Genomic DNA, 8,988 nt, shown 5'->3' with positions numbered 1-8,988 from the left:
GGCAACTCGGGAGGACGAGAGGGGGAGGACCCAGGAAGATGTTAAGGTCTGATTGTAAAAACTAGAATTTAATTCTCTTGCAAAGACTTGGTGAACTAAATCACCTACTGTTTAGCAATAGTAATGCAGATCTAAGTAGTCAATATTGCCCTATGGGACGGAGGGAGTACATGTTAGTTAGAACCAGCAAACAAATTAACCTGTGAGGTTCGTCCTGATCATGGCGTGTATAAGCACAATTAAGCTGTCTAGCCTCCTCCATGCATGGGCACACACGTCATTTCGTTCCTCTAGCTAGCCTCTCTATATAACGAATGGAGGTCCAGCCCGAGCTCCACGCAGCAGTCTTCCACTGACACAGTAACAAAACTCACGTGACCTCTCTTTTCTCTTCATGGCCAAGAACTACGGCGGAGTGTACAACATCCACGGCTGGGGCGCCCCCTACTTCGCCGTCAACAAGCACGGCCACCTCTGCGTCCGACCCCACGGCCATGACACGGCCCCGGGCCAGGAGATCGACCTGCTCTCCGTCATCCACCAAGCCGCAGCGACGACGACGACCACCGATCACGATCACGACGACAAGGAGAGGAAGCTCCAGTTCCCCATGATCCTCCGCTTCCCCGACGTGCTCCGGCACCGGCTCCACGCGCTCCACGCCGCGTTCGCCACCGCCATCGAGCACACGGAGTACCGCTCGGCCTACCAGGGCGTGTTCCCAGTGAAGGTGAACCAGAACAAGGCGGTCGTGCAGGACATGGTCCGTTTCGGCCACGAGTACGGTTCCCATGGTAGGCTACGGGCTCGAGGCCGGGTCCAAGCCGGAGCTGCTCATCGCCATGAGCTGCCTCGCCAGGGCCAAGCCTGGCGCCTACCTCGTGTGCAACGGCTACAAGGACAAGGACTACGTCGCGCTCGCCCTGGCGGCGCGCGCCATGGGCCTCAACGCCATCATCGTGCTGGAGATGGAGGAGGAGCTCGGCATCGTCATCGAGCAGAGCAGGCGGCTCGGCGTCGAACTGGCCATTGGTGTTCGTGCCAACCTGCTCACCAGGTTACCGGGCCATTTCGGGTCCACGGCCGGCAAGCACGGAAAGTTCGGGATCCTGGCGGAGAGGATCTACGAGGTGGCCCGGAAGCTCAAGGCTCTGAACAAGCTGCACTCGTAAGATTTGATGGGAAGTGTTAAACCCTTTGCTCAGGCCGCATGTATATTTATAAAAAGATTGCCGTGGCTTACAAGGTATGGAATCTAGGATGCTTCCAGTATACATCAAGAGAGAGATATGACTTGGAGAGGAAGAACAGAACAGAAGAAGAGATAGGAACAGAATACAGTTTAAACAAACAGCTATCTCTACAATCTCTATTCTAACATCCCCCTCAATCCAAACCTATGAAAATTTCTCTAGGTTTAGATTGTACTTGAACTCATTCAGTCTTCTCATAGTAAGTGGTTTGGTGAAGCCATCAGCAAGTTGATCTCCTGTGGGAATAAACTTGATGTCAAGTAGCTTTCGTGCTACTCTTTCTCTCACAAAATGAAATCAACTTCTACGTGTTTTGTACATGCATGGAACACAGGATTCGCTAAAAGGTAAGTTGCACCAATGTTGTCACACCATAACCTGGCAGCTTGTGAAGTTTTGATTCCCAACTCATATAGAAGAGTTTGGATCCACATAACTTCGGCAGTTGCATTAGCAAGAGCTTTATATTCTGCTTCGGTACTTGACCATGACACAATAGCCTGTTTTCTTGCACTCCATGACACAAGGTTTGATCCCAGAAATACAGCAAAACCACCTGTTGACCTTCTATCATCAGGGCATCCTACCCATTCAGCATCTGAGTATGCACTAACTAGAATGGATGATGACTTAACAATCTTGATTCCAAGTCCCATTGTAAACTTTAGATACCTCAGAATTCTCTTTACTGCAGTCCAATGAACTGTGCTTGGTGCATGCAAAAACTGACACACTTTGTTGACAGAATATGAAATATCAGGCCTAGTCAATGTTAAATATTGTAGAGCACCAACAACACTCCTATAGTTTGTTGCATCACTTGGTCCAAGTAATTCACCTCCTTCAATTGAAAGTTTCTCAGAAGTGGAAAGTGGTGTACTTACTGGTTTGCAATGTTCCAGTCCTACCCTTCTCAGAATATCTGTGGTGTATTTCTCTTGTGTAAGAAGTATTCCATCCTTGATCTGTTTTACCTCTATACCAAGAAAGTAATGAAGATCACCTAGATCTTTGAGTGCAAACTCCATATTAAGGTCATGAAGCAGACAGGTAGTGGCTTCTGGGCTGGAACTAGCAACAATTATATCATCAACATAAACGAGAACAAACATAGAGATGTTGCCTTTGTGATAGAAGAATAATGAGGTATCTGCCTTGCTTGGAATAAAGCCAAGTTGTTGTAACTGAGTGCTCAACTTGGAATACCAGGATCTTGGGGCCTGTTTTAAGCCATACAAAGCTTTGTCTAACTTACAGATAAAATGAGGTGTGGTTTTTTTTCATACCTTGGTGGTTGCCGCATGAACACTTTTTCCTCAAGAACACCATGAAGAAACACGTTCTGGACGTCTAGCTGACGTAAGCTCCACCCTCTGAAAATAGCAATAGATAATACAAGTTGAATAGTAGCTGCCTTAACAACAGGGCTAAAAGTATCCTCATAATCAATTCCAAATCTTTGTTTAAATCCTTTTGCAACCAATCTAGCCTTGTATCTATCTATACTTCCATCAGACTTTCTTTTAATCTTATAAACCCACTTGCAATCAATCAAATTCTTTCCCTTTGTTGGTGGTACAAGATGCCACGTTTTATTTTTCATGAGTGCTTGATATTCATTGTCCATAGCCCCTTTCCATTCTTTGTGAGCAAGAGCTTCGGCTAAATGAGTAGGTTCACCTGAACTAGTGAGGAAAGCATACTTGCGAGGGTCATACCTTACTGTACCGTCCTTGTATTCCTTAGGCTTGAATAATCCAGATTTTGACCTGGTATGGCGCTGAGGAATTTCTGGTGACACACGTGTGGCATTTGTTGCAGTTTCTACATCACCAGAACCAGCCGCAGAAGATCCAGCCGAATCAGCCTGGACTGCCACGCTGCAGGGCTCCAGATCCGAGGTAGGCACGGGATCTGGCGAGATCCGCCTCGTACCAGACGCCTCAGCAGGAGAGTCCCGCATGGCGCTGTTGGCGGGGTCCACCCCGGTCGGGCTGTCGGCCCTAGAGCGCGCCGGCTCCCGTGCAGCGCGTGCGGACGGGCTGCACCCCGCGCCATCTGGGTCCACACCTGGACTTCGGTCGGCCACGGGCTCAGCAGGAGGACGCCTCCGGAGACGCGGGGAACACCGCTACGCGCCGAGCGACAGGGCTGTCAGCCTGGGATCGCGTGCCTTCTCTGAAATCGCAGTTCTGCACCAAATCTGCATGGGATCCAGCGCGGTTTTCGTCCTTGTCTGCACACATAAAATCATAGCCAAATGCTGCATGTTTTTCATTAGTTTCTGAATTTTCTTCTGGACTAGACACATGATCATGTTCTATTAATTCTCCCCCATGATCAGTACGTGGCAAAGGATCCGAGAGAAGAGAAATTTCAGCTCGAAGAAGAGCTCCCGCATTGGGATGAAGTTTGGCAAAAGGGAAATAGTTTCATCAAAAATCACATCCCTAGAGATGTAGATGCGTCCAGTTGAAACCTCTAGACACTTGTATCCCTTATGGAGATTGCTATAGCCAAGGAAGACACATTGAGTGGAGCGAAACTCTAGTTTGTGGCGATTATATGGACGAAGATTTGGATAGCATGCACATCCAAAAACTTTGAGGGAATTGTAATCTGGTTTTTGATGAAACAATCGTTTTATGGGAGTTGTGTTTCCAATAACCTTACTAGGCAAACGATTGATAAGATATGTGGCGGCAATGAAAGCTTCATCCCAATATTTCAGAGGCATAGATGCATGAGCAAGAAGGGAAAGACCAACTTCAACGATGTGACGGTGTTTGCGTTCAGCAGAACCGTTCTGTTGGTGTGCATGTGGACACGAAACATGATGCTCAATGCCTATACTTCGAAAGGAAGAGTTGAGTTTCTCATACTCTCCTCCCCACTCACTCTGAACTGTAATGATTTTCTTGTTAAATTGACGTTCAACAAGTTTTTGAAATTCTTGGAAGACAGAGAAAACTTCAGATTTGAACTTAAGTAAGTATATCCATGTAAACTTACTATAATCATCAATGAAGCTAACATAATATTTCTTTCTTCCAAAGGAATCTCTAGCATGACCCCATACATCACTGAATATCAGTTCCAGCGGAGCATGAGACACACTATCTGATCTAGGATAGGGGAGTTGGTGACTCTTGGCACATTGACAAGCATCACAAACAGACTCTTTATTCTCACGACTAGACAATTGAAGATTGCCTTTATTCACTACTTGATCAACTATTTTTAATAAAGGATGACCTAATCTTTGATGCCACCTCTCTAAGGGCGGCTTGACGACGGAGTAGACTTGGCGATGATACTTGCGGCTAAAAGCTCTTGATGTGATAGGATATAGACCACCGACGCATCTACCGTGATGGAGGAGCTCCCTCGTTGCCCGATCCTTAATGAAAAAAAAATACTTGGGATGAGTTTCATAAAAGATGTTATTATCAGCGGACAAACGAGACATGGAAGCAAGGTTTTTGTTGGCTTAAGGAACATGAAGGACATCCTTTAGAAGAAGATCACGTTTAACATTAGGGAAATTAATAGAGAATTGACCAATGTGACATATGTCCATACCTCCTCCACTTGCGACGGTGTTTATCTGATCATTGCCATAGTATCTTTCTCGGTTTGCAAGCTTCTCCAACTCGCTGGTGACATGATCTGTGGCTCCAGAATCCGCATACCAGATGGTGTCCCCAGCTTCTACTTGCTCGCTGCAGCTACGTGGCGCTCTTCGGGCACGTAATCTTCATCGTAGCGGTGCCAACAATCTTTCACCTCATGCCCTGACTTTTTGCAGAGCTGGCAATGTGGCCTGTTGTTGGAGTAGGAGGCGCCGGAGGGGCGTGGGCCAGAGTTGTTGGCGCGCCCACGCCCGCCGTTGTTGCCATTGCCGCGCCCGCGCCCTTGGTGACCGCGGTGACCACGGCCTCGGCCTCTAGTGCCGCGACCACGTGAGACAGAATTAATTGATGACTGGCGGAGATTGTTACCTTGTAGCAGATTCATACGAGCTTCAGAGCTTAGCAACTGGTTGTAAAGCTCCTGGACAGTCACCGGCTCGATACGTGCAGCCAGGTCTGAGATCACCGGGTTATATTCGATGTCCAGCCCTTTGAACACATATGAAGTTATCTCTCCTTCAGAGAGGGGATCACCGGTGCAGGCGATCTCATCAGCGAACGCCTTGATCTTCGCCAGATATTCCGGCATGCCCATGTTTCCTTTGTGCAGATTGGCGAGGGCGATGCGGGTGTTGACGGTCTGTGCTTGCGTCTGGGCAGCGAAGGAGGCGTGGATGGCACTCCACACCTCGGCCGACGTCTGAAGAGTAGCTACCTGCGCAAGAATCTCACGTGACAGAGACCCCATAAGGTATCCTTGTACCTGTTGCTGTTGGGCATACCAGATCGGCCGGACGTAGTTGATGACTTGCTCTTCTTTCCCATCCTTGGTGATGGTGATGGTAGGAGGAGGCGCCAGGCTTGCAGCATCCAGGAAGTGCTCCATCTGTGCTCCCTTTATTTGGGGTAGCACGATGGCCTTCCAGAGGAGGAAGTTCGTCCTCGTGAGCTTCTCAGATGGAGGAGACCCAAGAGAGGAGACGCTGCTAAAGGTGGAGGAAGATGCATAGGTGGATGGTGCGGATTGGGTGGACAGGGTACTCATGGTGGAACCGATCAGGGCGGTGTTGGTGGCAGCGATGGTGGAAGCAGCGGTGCTCTAGTTGGTGCCTGACATGATTTCTCTCGATGCCTCTCTCTGGATAGGTTTCAGGTTTCTCTCTCGATCAACTAGATCGATATCTTAGGAAAGCTAGACGTACGAGAGGAAGGGCTCTGATGACCATCTAAGATTTGATGGGAAGCGTTAAACCCTTTGCTCGGGCCGCATGTATATTTATGAAAAGATTGCCGTGGCTTACAAGGTATGGAATATCGCTAGGATGCTTCCAGAATAGATCGAGAGAGATATGACTTGGAAAGGAAGAACAGAACAGAAGAAGAGATAGGAACAAAATACAGTTTAAACAGACAGCTATCTCTACAATCTCTATTCTAACAGCACTGGCTCAAGCTGCTGCACTTCCACGTCGGCTCCATGATCCCGTCCACGGACATCGTCTTCAAGGCGGCCAGCGAGGCCGCCGGGATCTACTGCGCGCTCGTGAACGACTGTGGCGCGGAGGCGATGACCACGCTGGACTGCGGCGGCGGACTCGGCGTCGACTACGACGGGACACGATCGGGCAACTCCGACATGTCGGTGGCGTACGGGCTGGAGGAGTACGCGTCCAGCATCGTGCAGGCGGTGCGACTCAAGTGCGACGACAACGGCGTTCCCACCCCGTGCTCTGCACGGAGAGCGGCCGCGCCATGGCATCGCACCACTCCATGATCATCCTCGAGGCGCTCTCCGCGATCCCCGAGCCGAGAGATGACGGCGAGACCACCGAGCAGCTGCACGCCAAGATCCATGAGCTGGCCACGAAGCAGCAGCCGAGGGCGCTATTGAATTTGAAGGGTGGTGCGGCGGCGGGCATGTCCTCCTCCCATGCCTTGGACATCAAGAAGCACGGCATCGAGATGTACAAGCTGGGGAAGAAGCTGTCCAAGAGCGTCATGGCTGACGCCACCATCATCTACAACTATCACATGAACGGCCGTCCCACATGAACCTGTCCGTCTTCTCGCTGGTCCCCGACTTCTGGGGCATCCAGCAGCTGCTCCCAATGATGCCGGTGAGCCGGCTCCACGAGAGGCCGAACTGCATGGCCACGCTCGTCGACCTCAAGATGGCAACGGGGACGAAACCCACCGGATTTTGCTTGCCCAAACCTATCCCTACGAGAAAATCGCAAATCCGTTCCCGTCCTCATCAACGTGCGCGGGGTTAAGTTTTTGCCCGTCCCCTAAACCCGTCGGGTTTTCAAAACCCACGGGGAACCCGTCCCCACGAGCAGTTAATGAAAACAACAATATTTGAAAGAAAAACATGAGCGTATTACAGCAGCAGGCGACGGCTGGGGGACCTAGGTTTAGGTTTAGGTGTTGTGTTGGGCGGGAGAGAGAGGCTTGAAGAGCGAGCGACACTGTAGCGACCGAGCGTAGGGTTGGTTTGTACTCCAGGGCCTCGACGCTGTGGGGCTCAGCTGCTCGGGCAATGTGGCTTTGGGCTAGTTGAGTCAAGATGGATATGTGCATGCTAAATAACATATTTTGGCGGGTTTTGTCGGGTTTCGGGTTCGGGTAGTACTCAAATGGGTTTAAATCCACGAAACATATCGGGTTTTATAATATACCCACGAGCAGCCCCGCGGGGATAGAAATTCGTCCATCCCCGTCCTCTAATAGGGTAAAAACCCACGGGGACGCGGGTTTCGAGGCCCCATTGTCATCTTGACGTTGACCTCACCCGCGATAGCGATGGGAAGATCGAGAAGTTCATTGGCGGCGCCGAGACCCTGCCTCTGCACTTGCTGGACCCCGCCATGTCTGGCCATGGCGGCGGCGGCTACTACGTGGCCGTGTTCCTCTCCGGCGCGTACTAGGAGGCGTTGTCCTCTAAGCACAACCTGTTTGGCGGTCCGAGCCTGGTGCGCGTGCTTGGCGGCGACGATGGTGAGTTCATACTTGACACAGTTGACCTGGGGCCGGCGACGGAGGAGCTCATTGGCACCATGAGGTACGACATCAAGGAGGACATCGGCGGCGTGATCGAGGAGAGGGGAGAAGCAGGTGTGGGAAATGGTGGGGGCGCTCGTGGAGAACGGGCTCAACACCATGCCGTACCTCGTCAACTATCAGCCCCCACCAACCGCCTAGTTAATTGATGCTTGCTATCATGCAAAATAAAAATAAAAATTGATGCTTTCTTCATTTTATTGTGGGTGGTTGCAATTATATTTGCGATATGCAGAATAAAGTTTCCGCACTACCAGAATAAACTCTTGGAGATTTCCTGAAAATGCACACCTACCTGTATATACAGTATCCTATATATCCCATAGTTAGATTCACATCTAAACCTAGAGCTTCTCAGCGATTTTGGCTTCTGGGCCGTTCGATCTGCGTCTTGATGCGTTTTGGACCATTGGATCTACCCCTGGATGACCTGAGCCGTTGGATACAATTTGGAACCGGAACAATGAAGAGTCCTTTTTTCCTCTTACCTCGGAATATTAGTCCTCTCTCCCTGACTCGTGGGGCGCACGGCTGGTGGGCCACCTCTATCTGCGACTGTGGGTGCGCAGAGGTCCGGTGTGGTTGGCCCATGGTCAAAACTGCATGCCACCGTCTGTAATTCCCTGATCCCGCCGAGGGCATTAGTGGTATTTCGCGTCCTTGCTCCTGTGTGGCGATCTGTGGGTGGGTCGTGTCTGTGTAAAGGAGAGGATGGCATGGATTGGGTGAAAACCTTAGCCTCCATCCCTATCGCGCGCCTTCCCTTCGCTCTTGCAGCCGCCACCGCACTCCCGTTCGGTCTCTTCTCCCATCGCCGAGCTCGCCTCCGCCGCTGCTCTCCCCGTCCCTCTCGCGCAGCCAGCCCCTCCTCCTCCCTGGACAAGGCAGCCGCGAGTGGCAGCATAGGAGCAAGGCTGGGGACCGGGTCTCGTCGAGCACGCCCTGGCGGCCTCTGATTCGTCTTCTCGACCGATAGCCATCTCTGCGCGTGGGACGACCTGTGTGTCGCCACATCACCAACGACACAGGGCCAAAGGCGACGG

At 50.9% G+C, this 8,988-nt stretch overlaps 1 pseudogene; it reads left to right on the top strand.

Moving 5' to 3' along the window:
• The first annotated feature begins 394 nt into the window (after positions 1–394).
• On the top strand, positions 395–8,086 carry LOC147983488 (arginine decarboxylase-like; annotated as a pseudogene).
• The last annotated feature ends 902 nt before the right edge of the window (positions 8,087–8,988 follow it).

This window comes from Triticum urartu, chromosome 2A (genome assembly GCF_056163025.1).
Source record: "Triticum urartu cultivar PI428250 chromosome 2A, HENAU_Tu73, whole genome shotgun sequence".
NCBI classification, from domain to species: Eukaryota; Viridiplantae; Streptophyta; class Magnoliopsida; order Poales; family Poaceae; genus Triticum; species Triticum urartu.
This window is presented reverse-complemented; position numbering and strand designations above follow the sequence as displayed.